Source organism: Bos grunniens, chromosome 13, assembly GCF_055505025.1.
Source record: "Bos grunniens cultivar Pamir isolate PY7600 chromosome 13, Bosgru_T2T1.0, whole genome shotgun sequence".
Taxonomy (NCBI): Eukaryota; Metazoa; Chordata; class Mammalia; order Artiodactyla; family Bovidae; genus Bos; species Bos grunniens.
Window position 1 is genome coordinate 51,923,579 of NC_141177.1, and position 12,535 is coordinate 51,936,113.

Sequence of the window (12,535 nt, forward strand, 5' to 3'; positions counted from 1 at the left end):
AAAGCAAAAACAATACCCACTTGTGGATGTGACTGGTGACAGAAGCAAGGTCCGATGCTGTAAAGAGCAATATTGCATTGAAACCTGGAATGTTAGGTCCATGAATCAAGGCAAATAAGAAATGGTCAAACAGGAGATGGCAAGAGTGAATGTCGACATTCTAGAAATCAGTGAATGAAAATGCACTGGAATGGGTGATTTTAACTTAGATGACCATTATATCTACTACTGTGGGCAGGAATCCCTTAGAAGAAATGGAGTAGCATCATGGTCAACAAAAGAGTCTGAAATGCAGTACTTGGGTGCAATCTCAAAAATGACAGAACGATCTCTGTTCGTTTCCAAGGCAAACCATTCAATATCACAGTAATCCAAGTCTATGCCCCAACCAGTAACACTCAAGAAGCTGAACAGTTCTATGAAGACCTACAAGACCTTTTAGAACTGACACCCAAAAAAGATGTCCTTTTCATTATAGGGGACTAGAATGCAAAAGTAGGAAGTCAAGAAACACCTGGAGTAACAGGCAAATTTGGCCTTGGAATACGGAATGAAGCAGGGCAAAGGCTAATAGAGTTTTGCCAAGAGAACGCACTGGTCATAGCAAACACCCTCTTCCAACAACACAAGAAAAGACTCTACACATGGACATCACCAGGTGGCCAACACCGAAATCAGATTGATTATATTCTCTGCAGCCAAAGATGGAGAAGCTCTATACAGTCAGCAAAAACAAGACCAGGAGCTGACTGTGGCTCAGATCATGAACGCCTTATTGCCAAATTCAGACTTAAATTGAAGAAAGTAGGGAAAACCACTAGACCATCCAGGTATGACCTGAATCAAATCCCTTATGATTATACAGTGGAGGTAACTAAAAGTTTCAAGGGATTAGATCTGATAGAGTGCCTGAAGAACTGTGGACAGAGGTTCGTAACACTGTACAGGAGACAGGGATCAAGACCATCCCCATGGAAAAGAAATGCAAAAAAGCAAAATGGTTGTCTGGGGAGGCCTTACAAATAGCTGTGAAAAGAAGAGAAACGAAATGCAAAGGAGATAAGGAAAGATACAAGCATCTGAATGCAGAGTTCCAAAGAATATTAAGGAGAGATAAGAAAGCCTTCCTCAGTGGTCAATGCAAAGAAATAGAAGAAAACAACAGAATGGGAAAGACTACAGATCACTTCAAGAAAATTTGAGATACCAAGGGAGCATTTCATGCAAAGATGGGCTCGATAGAGGACAGAAATGGTATGGACTTAACAGAAGCAGAAGATATTAAGAAGAGGTGGCAAAAATACACATAAGAACTGTACAAAAAAAATCTTCATAACCAAAATAATCACGGTGGTGTGATCACTCACCTAGAGCCAGAAATCCTGGAATGTGAAGTCAAGTGGGCCTTACAAAGCATCACTATGAACAAAGCTAGTGGAGGTGATGGAATTCCAGTTGCGCTATTCCAAATCTTGAAAGATGATGCTGTGAAAATGCTGCACTCAATATGCCAGCAAATTTGGAAAACTCAGCAGTGGCCACAGGACTGGAAAAGGTCAGTTTTCATTCCAATCCCAAAGAAAGGCAATGCCAAAGAATGCACTCAGGCACAATGCACCGCACAATTGCACTCATCTCACACGCTAGTAAAGCAGTGCTCAAAATTCTCCAAGCCAGGCTTCAGCAATACGTGAACCGTGAACTTCCAGATGTTCAAGCTGGTTTTTGAAAAGGTAGAGGAACCAGAGATCAAATTGCCAACATCCGCTGGATCATGGAAAAAGCAAGGGAGTTCCATAAAAAACATCTATTTCTGCTTTATTGACTATGCCAAAGCCTTTGACTTGTGGATCACAATAAACTGTGGACAATTCTGAAAGACATGGGAATACCAGACCACCTGACCTGCCTCTTGAGAAACTTATGTGCAGGTCAGGAAGCAACAGTTAGAAGTGGACATGAAACAACAGACTGGTTCCAAATAGGAAAAGGAGTACGTCAAGGCTGTATATTGTCACCCTGCTTATTTAACTTATATGCAGAGAACATCATGAGAAATGCTGGACTGGAAGAAGCACAAGCTGGAATCAAGATTGCTGGGACAAATATCAGTAACCTCAGATATGCAGATGACACCACCCTTATGGCAGAAAGTGAAGAGGAACTCAAAAGCCTCTTGATGAAAGTGAAAGAGGAGAGTGAAAAAGTTGGCTTAAAGCTCAACATTCAGAAAACGAAGATCATGGCATCTGGTCCCGTCAGTTCATGGGAAATAGATGGGGAAACAGTGGAAACAGTGTCAGACTTTATTTTCTTGGGCTCCAAAATCACTGCATATGGTGACTGCAGCCATGAAATTAAAAGACGCTTACTCCTTGGAAGGAAAGTTAGATAGCATATTCAAAAGCAGAGACATTACTTTGCCAACAAAGGTCCGTCTAGTCAAGGCTATGGTTTTTCCAGTAGTCGTGTATGGATGTGAGAGTTGTACTGTGAAGAAAGCTGAGTGCCGAAGAATTGATGCTTTTGAACTGTGGTGTTGGAGAAGACTCTTGAGAGTCCCTTGGACTGCAAGGAGATCCAAGCAGTCCATTCTGAAGGAAATCAGTTTGAATATTCATTGGAAGGACTGATGCTGAAGCTGAAACTCCAGTACTTTGGCCACCTGATGCGAAGAGCTGACTCATTGGAAAAGACCCTGATGCTGGGAAAGATCGAGGGCAGGAGGAGAAGGGGACGACAGAGGATGAGATGGTTGTGTGGCGTCACCGACTCGATGGACATGAGTGAGCACACTCCAGGAGATGGTGGAGGACAGGGAGGCCTGGCGTGCTGCAGCCCATGGCGTTGCAGAGTTTCGGACATGACTGAGTGACTTAACTACAGCAGCAATAGAGTACCAGAGACTCATAAGCAATAGAAATTAATCTCTCACAGTTCTGAAGGCTGGGAAGTTCAAATCTTCATGATAGCATGGTTGAATTCTGGTGAGGGTCGTCTTCCAGGTTGCCTGCTCATCATGTTGTCACTTGGTAGAAGAGAGGGGAAGCAAACTATCTCCTTACTTTCAGGGCATTTATCCTACTCATGAGAGCTCTACCCTCATTCACCTACTTCTCATCCTAATGACCTCCCCAAAGCCCCACCTCCTAGCACCATCACACTGGGACGTGAAGTTTCAACATATGGATATGGGGGGAACATTAACATACAGTCCATAACACCAGTCTCCTGTCTGTTTCTCTGACAAACAAGCATGTTCCCATCTTTGGACCTTTGCATTGTCTCTCTTTTCTGGTCTAGAAGCATCTTTTCTCAGATATGTCCCAGACCTGCTCCCTCATTTTCTTCAGGTTGCTGCTACTGAGACATCCTCTAACCAACCTACATACAAATATAACCAGGTTCTTCTTCCACACTGTCTGGCTTAGTCTCCTTTATTTGTACCATAGTACTGTTCATGATTAGGCATAGTATATACTTATATACTTACTTATTTGTTGGTTGACCCCCCCATAACTAGAATATAATTCCATAATAGGATAGATTTTGTCTAGAACATCACTTACACATATTTGTGGAATGGATAGGTGAACAAGGGTCACGTTTGCCATGAACTCTATAGCTTAAAGTAGATATCATTATACTGTGACAAATTTAAGCTTAGGTATTAAGTCTGAATCATGAAGGTCTCTCTCTCTTTTTTGTTTTTTTTAGATGAGCTAAATCGGCACTTCCCAAAGTTGATCCATGGATAACATTTTAAAGGATGTGAAAAGGTGTTATGCAGGGTATAGAACAAATTGTGTGTGTGTGTGTGTGTGTGTGTGTGTATGTGCTGGAGAGTGACCAGTTGAATAGAAGCATAAAAAGTTTTTATGTGTGTGAGTATATGTGAAATTTTAATAGATAATAGAGTTTTTTCTCTGTATCACATGATAAGACATTTGAACTTTTCTCAAAATAATCACACCTATTGAGAATAAGTTGGTTTTAACTCAGTGTAGAATTTTAATCATATGTTGTTATAATCATGAGATATGGTAAAATTAATTGGAAGTTTAACTTTATTCCTGTCAAGAAATGTTATTTCTTTGTATGGAAAGTTGAAAAGAAGAGGTTGATATATGAGAGTATATCTGTGAGTGACTCCAGAACGATTATTATCATAAAGGTGTATAAAATTAATATTACATGTAGAATTTGGTATTTATTGGTGTCTGGAGCCTTCTTAGAATTTCTTTTGGCTTTTTGCTTTGCCATTGGGAAATTACTAGGAGTATATCTGAAGCGTGATCTTCAGAAATAGTGCCAAACTGCTCTCATCCTCCCTAAAAGCAAAATATATATATATATATATATATATATATATATATATGTATATATATATATCTTCCTAGATGGCAGGAGATGCAGGTTTGATCCCTGAGTCAGAGAGATCCTTCTTGGAGGAGGAAATGGCAACCCAGTCTAGTATTCTTACCTGGGAAATCCCATGGACAAAGGAGCCTGGAGGGCTATAGTCCATAGGGTTGCAAAGAGTTGGACATGACTGAGTGACTGAGCATGCACGCACATCTTTGGAAAATAAGTAGATTGTATGTTGAGATTTTAAAAATACTATAAATACCATTAGTTTACCTGGATCAATAGTTGCTCTTACCTTTTCACTAGTTCTTTTCATTCTGGGACTTTTAATTACCACAAGCCTAGCATAACTCTTGGACTAAGGTAAAACTACTCCATTAGAGAGTTAATTATAATAGTTTTTCAGCATCTATTAGTGACTTTTGTTCAAACTCAATAGTGAATTTAATAATCCCTTTGTTCTCAGTGAATGAGACTTCATTTAAGCAACAAACATCATAGCCTTTTAGCGCATGCATGACCCTCATAGACTATGGCATGTTCCTTAATTATAGGTCAATATCAGTCCACAAAAAACCCATAATTCAAAGGATTTATACACAGTTCTAGTAGGAGCACTTGAACTTTAATATTAATAGATCAAATAAGAGATACTAAATAAGTAATTTTGCCTTATTTACATTTTGTCCTAAAATCCCTGAAATTTAGATGATAATAAGGTTCCACAGTACTTTTAATTTCTCTGCTTCTTCAGAAGACATTTTGTTTTTGTGGCCTCATTTTATTTTTGTTATTATTTTCTGAGTTGTTTTAAAAATAATTGTTGATTTTGCCTTAATGCTGATCATTTATCTCTACTTGACTCTCCATCCAATGAGATTTCCTTAAGTTAATTTTGATTTGTCAGAATATCAGTGACCAGGCTTGAAGAAAAAATATGTGAATCTATAATGTTACAGTTTTTTGTTTTTTTGTGTGTGTGTGGGTTGGCATTTCAGTATTTGGCTAGGGAAGCATGCTTGAAATCCAGAGATCTGTTTCTCATAAAAGGTTGTCTTTTGCATTTCTCCCATGATTGTATCATCAAAGGGCTTGTGATTTCATCAAAACCAAAACCCAAACATATATACATATGCCCTTAAATAACATATTTGTCATAAATTCTTCAATGTAATATATTCATTTTCCCTCCAAAAACTATACTTTGGAAAGAGGATATGGCCTTATATTATAGTTCTCATGAAGGGTGCTGATATTCTTCAACTACCTTATTTTAGTTTGAACAACAAAGTAATAAAACACTGCTTGGAAAAGTTACATTAGCTTGAAAAAACTTAATACCCATTTAGGATGCTTGTTGGGGTCACTTGAAATTGGTGAAAAATGTTACAGCCAAATTTAAAGATTTAGAGATAATTTTGGGGAAGATGACCTTACAATTATAAGTATTAGATATCATTGTAAACAAACCTTCTAGAAATTGCATTACAAAGCAATACACTATGGGGTTACTTTGTGGAGATCACAAATAGCTAATGGGTAGTTGTGGTTGGCATAATATTTCCAGTGACATCATCATGCATGGACTCAAAAAAAGTGCTAGATCTTAAGTAACTTTGAAATTGATGTGCTGTTGAAAATTGTTAGATAACTTAAAAAGTGGCTCCATGGATGGTAAAGACCGTGATTTCAAGATGCATATTCAATAATCTTGTTTCATGAAATTTGAGTGGACAAAGCAATGTTTCTAAATGAACATAATAAAGTGTTATTTAAAATGTTTACATAACTAAATTAATAAATTATATAATATGAAGTCATTTCCTTTCATCGTCTGTATTATGGAAATGGCTTTACCTCTCATTTTGGCTAGTCTTATGTGGAAAATGGGCAACTGGCTTTTATGCTAGTTGTCATATTTGGGCACATATGTACAATATTGCATGTGTGTGTAATGTAGATGAGTATGGATATAGAAAAAAGTCAGGAAGCATGCACATTGTCCCGCTTTCAGTGTTAGCTTCTGGGGTGGAGTGGGGCTGAGGGTCTTGCTCTCCAGCACACATCAAGCACATCACCACTTCAGTGCTGTTGAACTTGCTGTTCCCTCTGCCTGGCACCCTGCTCCCCACATAGACACGTGCTTAGTCCCTGTGTTTACTCTTATGTCATCTTCTCATTCTTCCCTGGTCAGTATCAAAAACTGCACCTTCTGCTCTGCCTCCCTGTCCCCCTTTCTGTTTGATTTTTACCCTGCTGCTGCTGCTGCTAAGTCGCTTCAGTCGTGTCCGACTCTGTGTGACCCCAGAGACAGCAGCCCACCAGGCTCCCCCGTCCCTGGGATTCTCCAGGCAAGAACACTGGAGTGGGTTGCCATTTCCTTTTCCAATGCATGAAAGTGAAAAGTGAAGGTGAAGTCGCTCAGTCGTGTCCGACTCTTGGCGACCCCATGGACTGCAGCCCACCAGGCTCCTCTGTCCATGGGATTTTCCAGGCAAGAGTACTGGAGTGAGGTGCCATTGACTTATCTGGATTTTTACTATAAGCATTTACTATTACCTATCATACTGTTTTACTTGGTTATGTTTCTAATTGCCTCTCCTAAAATGGAATCTCCATCAGGTGGGGATGTTTCTGTGTCAGAATCTTGTTTGTTTTGTGTGTGTAGAGATTTATCTTGTTGACTGTTGTATCGTTGGCATCAAGAATAGTGCTTGCACAAAGCAGATACTCAACAAATATTTGAATGAGTAAGTTATAGAGCATGAGCATTTTATTGACTGTTGATATTGTCAGGTTCGTTTTTAAAGGACATACCAGCTTAAATTTCATAGTGTTTGTGTGACTATAGATATACCAATATAATACCTAAGACTATATAATTTACTAGGTGAGATTATTTTAATTTTTTGATAACATATGAAGTTGAATATTTTAAAAATATTTTTACATTTAGTGCTCTTTTTATTTTTAACTGTGTAATACATTTGTTGAAAGTTGGGAAATACTGAGACCATTCTTATTCATTCAGGACATAATTGCTGACTGATTTCTAAGTTCAGTCGCTCAGTCACGTCCGACTCTTTTCGACGCCATGAACCGCAGCACGCCAGGCCTCCCTGTCCATCACCAACTGCCGGAGTCCACCCAAACCCATGTCCATGGAGTCGGTGATGCCATCCAACCATCTTATCCTCTGTCGTCCCCTTCTCCTCCTGCCCCCAATCCCTCCCAGCATCAGGGTCTTTTCATATGAGTCAGCTCTGCACATCAGGTGGCTAAAGTATTGGAGTTTCAGCTTCAACATCAGTTCTTCCAGTGAACACCCAGGACTGATCTGCTTTAGGATGGACTGGCTGGATCTCCTTGCAGTCCAAGGGACTCTATAGACATGCTCTGTTCTCTCCTCCAGAGATTATAGTCTGCTAAGGAAATACCCATGCTGGACAAATGCAGAAGAAAATTTAAGAATTCTATATGATGCTCATGTAGAGCTAATCCTTGTTGAGGATTTAGATTTTATCTTTTCAATCTGTGTCCTACATGGGTCCATGAACACTAAAATAAATTATAACTTTTTTCACATGGAATATCTTGAATTTTTCTTTGCCAGTAAATGTCTTTGTTAACTTTTGATATTTGATGGTTGTGTGACATTCCATTTTATGGAATGTCCATTCCATTCCACAATTAGGTTGCTTGTAATTTTCACTGTTATAAATAACATGCCATTGATACATCATATGCGTCTTTTCTCTACATCTCTGTTATTGCCTTAAGTACTAGTTTCCTGTTGCTGCTGTAACAGTTGACCATAAACTTAATGGCTTAAAGCAACACAGATATATTCTCTTACAACTCTGGAGGTCAGATGTCTTAACATCAAGGTGTTGCCAGGGCTGGTTCCTTCTGGAGGCCCTAGGAGAGAATCTCCTTCCTGGCCTTTTCCAGTGTTTGTAGGTCACCTGCATTTGGCTTGTGACCCCTTCCTCCATCTTCAGAGCCAGAAGTGTAGCGTCTTCACATCTTTCTCCCTGACCTCTGCTTCCCTCATCACATCTTCTTCTCTGACTCTAACCGTCATTCATCCTTCTTGTGATTATACTGGGTCTATCGTTATAACCCAGGATAATCTCCTCTTGATCCTTAGTCATATCTGCAAAGTCCCCATTGCTATGTAAGGTAACGTTTCACAAGCTTCAGAGATTAGGATGTGGACATCTTTGAGGGGTCTTTATTCTATCTGCCATACCTTAGGGTATGTGCCCAAGTATAAAATTGGTAAGCTCAAAGCAGTTTTTAGACTTTAGATACATACGGCCAAACTCCTAAAACATTGAATCCTCAATTGATGTTCACATCTGCAGTGAAAATTCCTATCACACCTATATATATATATATATTTCAACGTTTGATATTCTTATTTTTAAAAGTCTTTGTACTTTTGATAATAGCAAACATTTATTGAGTGACCACTGTATGGTGAGCACAAATGTAAGAATCTTACAGGTATTAAGTAATTTAATCCTCAGGCAACTGTGATGTAGGTACCTTATTATCTCTGTTTTATAGGTGAAGACACTCAAGAGTTTGTTTAAGTCACACAGTTGGAAAGAGTGAAGCTAAAATTCAAACACAGGCAACGAGCCAACTAGGTATCCTATTCTAAATCTTTTCTTGGACTATGTGAACAGATGCACACACATGTATGCACATACACACATTTTGAATAAAAGATCTCTTAGGGTGTGCCTGTGACAGCCTTGATTATAAAAAATAATGGTAGCTAATATTTTTGAGTACTATGTGGCTTAGTGAAAAAGGTTTGCGTACAGTCAGGAGGAGTACGGAGGAGGAAAATGAGCAATGAAGTTAATTGAATGCATTTTCCTCTGAGGTCTTAGGACTAGCCTGTGCTTTTTGGTCTAGTGCAGAGTTATAAAATTTCAGTTCAGTTCAGTTGCTCAGTCGTGTCTGACTCTTTGCAACCCCATGAACTGCAGCACGCCAGGCTTCTCTGTCCATTACCAACTCCCACAGCCTACTCAAACTCATGTCCGTCGTGTCGGTGATGTCATCCAACCAGCTCATCCTCTGTCGTCCCCTTCTCCTCCCTCCTTCAGTCTTTCCCAGCATCAGGGTCTTTTCCAGTGAGTCTCTTCTTTGCATCAGGTGGCCAAAATATTGAAGCATCAGCCTCAGCATCAGTCCTTCCAGTGAATATTCAGGACTGATTTCCCCCAAGATTGACTGGATGGATCTTCTTGCAGTCCAAGGAAATATCAAGAGTCTTCTCCAACACCACAATTCAAAAGCATCAATTCTTTGGCGCTCAGCTTTCTTGAGAGTCCAACTCTCATATGCATACTGGATGTTTTTCCTACTGGGAAAACCATAACTTGGATTAGATGGATATTTGTTGGCAAAGTAATGTCTCTGCTTTTTAATATGCTGTCTAGGTTGGTCATAGGTTTTCTTCCAAGGAGCAAGCATCTTAATTTCATGGCTGCAGTCACCATCCACAGTGATCTTGGAGCCCAAAAGAATAAAGTCTATTACTATTTCCATTGTTTCCCATCTATTTGCCATGAACTGATGGGACCAGATGCCATGATCTTAGTTTTCTGAATGTTGAGTTTTAAGTCAAATTTTTCACTCTCCTCTTTCACTTTCATTAAGAGGCTCTTTAGTTCTTCTTCGCTTTCTGCCATAAGGCAAAGAAAGACTCAGAATGGCAGGAGAGGAGTTTTAATCTTGGGGATCTTTATGATTGATAACATAATTACACTTTTACAACAAGCCTTTGTTTTTCCACTCACAACCAACTAGATACAGAGTACTGATGCTTATGTCATCTGTAAGTTCTTCAATGACTTGGTCAGAATGAACATGTCAGAAGTTGTCATCTTTAAATTATGAGAAAGCATCACCAAAAACATGAACAATTCATAGATGTTAATTCACTCACAGCAAATTTATGTAAAATAGTCTTTGTTGTTTAAATCTGTAATAGGCTGCATTACATGTGTTTATTTAAATAAAATGTGTTTTTAAACATGGTTGTGCCTTTAAAGAGTTTAAGGTGAAGGTCTTAGATGTCATGGGGAAAGTGGAGAAGACAGATTTCTATCCCTTGAATTCTGTTAAGTGTTTAAATAGGTGGGCTTCCCAGGTGGCTCAGTGGTAAAGAATCTGCTTGCCAATGCAGGAGACTCAGGTTCCATCTCTGGGTCAGGAAGATTCCCTGGAAAAGAGAATGGCAACCCATTGTAGTATTCTTTCCTGGGAAATCTCTTGGACCGAGGAGCCTGGCGTGCTACAGTCCATGGGCTCGCAAAGAGTCAGACACAACTTAGCAACTAAACAACAACAACAATATTTAAAGAGTTAGCTTTCAACTCATTATATTGGGTGCCATATGTTGATCTTTTAAAAACTATCTCAGTTTAATTCTTGTTGTTTTTTATTCTTTTGACTATTGTGTTGATGGGATAAAATGATGCATTGAGTTACAACTGTTTGCTGGTGTGTGTGTGTGGGAGGGCCTCTGTGTGTTTTGAGGATGTAGCTAGTGTATAAGAATATATTCTTGTCTGTTCTTGAAATTTACTTTTCTTTTGGTTTTTCAGGGTTATAACAGAGAAGTATTGAATTCTTTTTTTCAAGATAAAAATTTTTTGTTTGCTTTTTACTGATGATAAGTAAGTAAGTAAGTGTTAGTCGCTGAGTCGTGCCTGACTCTTTGTGACCCCATGGACTGCAGCCCACCAGGCCATGAGATTTTCCAGGCAAGGATACTGGAATGGGTTGCCATTTCCTTCTCCAGAGGATCTTCCCAACCCAGGGATCAAACCCGGGTCTCCTATACTGCAGGCAGATTCCTTACTGATTAAGCAACAAGGGAAGCCCATTATAAAATATAAAATATTTTACTGATTATAAAATACATTATTATTGTAAAAAAAAAAAATCCCACAAATAATCCAAGAAAGTTTAAGAAAGAGGTAAGAATCACCCCAGAATTACACATCTGCCATCAAGATATAGCCCCATTGACAGCTGGCTTTTTTTTTTTTTCTTAATGTGTACACATACACTTTATATTTGCCTCAGTGTGATGATCTCTATGCCATGTATGTTGTTGGCCATGGCATTATTTCATTCCTTTTTATGGCTAGGTAATATTCCATTGTATGTATGTGCCTCATCTTCATCCATTCACCTGCCAGTGGCCTTTAGGTTGTTTCCATGTCTTGGCTGTTGTGCGTAGTGCTGCTATGAACATAGGGGTGCATGTATCTTTTTAAATTATAGTTTTGTGTGGATATATGCCCAGGAGTGGGATTGCTGTATCTTACGGTAACTCTTATTTTTAGCTTTGAGGAACCTCCATACTGTCTTTCAATAGTTAATGTACCAGCTTACATTCCCATCAACAGTGTAGGATGGTTGCTTTTTCACTACACCTTCTCCAGCATTTGTTATTTGTAGACTTCTTTGTGATGGCCATTCTGACCAGTGTGAGGTTGGTACCTCCTTGTAGTTTTGATTTGTATTTCTCTAATAATTAGTGGCGTTGAGCATCTTTTCATGTGCTTGTTGGCCATCTTTATGTCTTCTTCATGGCAAATAGATGGGGGGAGGAGTGGAAACAGTGGCAGATTTTATTTTCTTGGGCTCCAAAATCACTGTGGATGGTGACTACATCCAGAAATTAAAAGGGGCTTGCTCCTTAGAAGAAAAGCTATGAAAACCTAGACAGCATATTAAAAAACAGATCATCTTGCAGACAAAGGTCAGTATAGTCAATGGTTTTTTCAGTAGTTATATATGGTTGTGAGAGTTGGACCATAAAGAAGGCTGAGCACCAAAAAATTGATGCTTTCAAATTGTGGTGCTGGAGAAGACTCTTGCAAGTCCCTTGGACAGCAAGGAGATCAAACCAGTCAATCCTAAAGGAAATCAACCCTGAATATTCATTGGAAGGACTGATCCTGAAACTGAAGCTCCAGTACTTTGGCCACCTGATTAGAAGTGACCCATTGGAAAAGACCCTGATGCTGGGAAAGATTGAAGACAGGACAAAAAGGGGGTGACAGAGGATGAGATGGTTGGATGGCATCTCTGACTCAATGGACATGAGTTTGAGAAAACTCCAGGAGGTAAT

The 12,535-nt window shown here is 39.2% G+C and overlaps 1 protein-coding gene across 14 annotated transcripts in view; it reads left to right on the plus strand.

Annotated features, from left to right (window-relative positions):
- TRDMT1 (tRNA aspartic acid methyltransferase 1) overlaps positions 1-12,535 on the plus strand; it is a 52,749-nt gene that overhangs the window by 2,884 nt on the left and 37,330 nt on the right. The window contains exon 1 of one of the 14 annotated variants that reach the window (XM_086334175.1): positions 8,941-9,023. The exons of 12 other annotated variants lie outside the window; for them this stretch is intronic. The gene's annotated coding sequence lies outside the window, so the exon portion shown is untranslated. Of the gene's footprint in view, positions 1-8,940; positions 9,024-12,535 lie in introns of those variants that run through there. One more of the 14 variants, XM_086334176.1, reaches the window with a different exon arrangement.